Below are 611 nucleotides of genomic sequence, written 5' to 3'. Positions count from 1 at the left end.
CAGCTATCCACGTAAGAAACGAGAAGTTTTTCTTTTTTTTCTTTTTTAACAGATAGACAACATGCATGCGCGTTAATTCAATCAAAGGAGAGTGCTTTTCCGGGGGGGAAATGCACCAACGACTTCTGACCAATGAATGGCCGCTGAACAATAACAGTTTTCCTGCCACTTCATCAACATGGCGCAGTGCTTTGGTATGTATATATAACAGGCGTGTGTTATACGAAGGTTCGCTTTTCGGTACGGATTTCTTTCCCCAAAAAAAATTACTTAATTCGCCTGCTTGTGAAAAAAGACTGGATAAAAGCATTCTTCCTAGGTGCTTATTCTTATTTTATTTCAGTTATAGTGAAATTAATTTGGTATCTATCTGAATGACGAATACATCTCAAACAACTCATTTTATACAAGATGCATGTGAACCTATAGATTTATCCAATAAATCATGTTCTCAAATATTTTTTTATTTCTATTATAATTACTGTTTTTTTTATCGAGATTTGCTGACTATGTCCTTTGTTCTTCTGCCGTACATACGTGGTCGATTCTTTGCTGTTCAGAGCGGGGGTGGGGGGCAGCACCTTGCATAGGACTATAAATTGACCAGTTGT

The 611-nt window shown here is 37.2% G+C and overlaps 1 protein-coding gene across 1 annotated transcript in view; it reads right to left on the bottom strand.

Moving 5' to 3' along the window:
* LOC119588850 overlaps nucleotides 1-611 on the bottom strand; it is a gene marked incomplete in the record, with an annotated part of 17,740 nt that overhangs the window by 15,979 nt on the left and 1,150 nt on the right.

Source organism: Penaeus monodon, chromosome 24 (genome assembly GCF_015228065.2).
Source record: "Penaeus monodon isolate SGIC_2016 chromosome 24, NSTDA_Pmon_1, whole genome shotgun sequence".
NCBI classification, from domain to species: domain Eukaryota; kingdom Metazoa; phylum Arthropoda; class Malacostraca; order Decapoda; family Penaeidae; genus Penaeus; species Penaeus monodon.
This window is presented reverse-complemented; position numbering and strand designations above follow the sequence as displayed.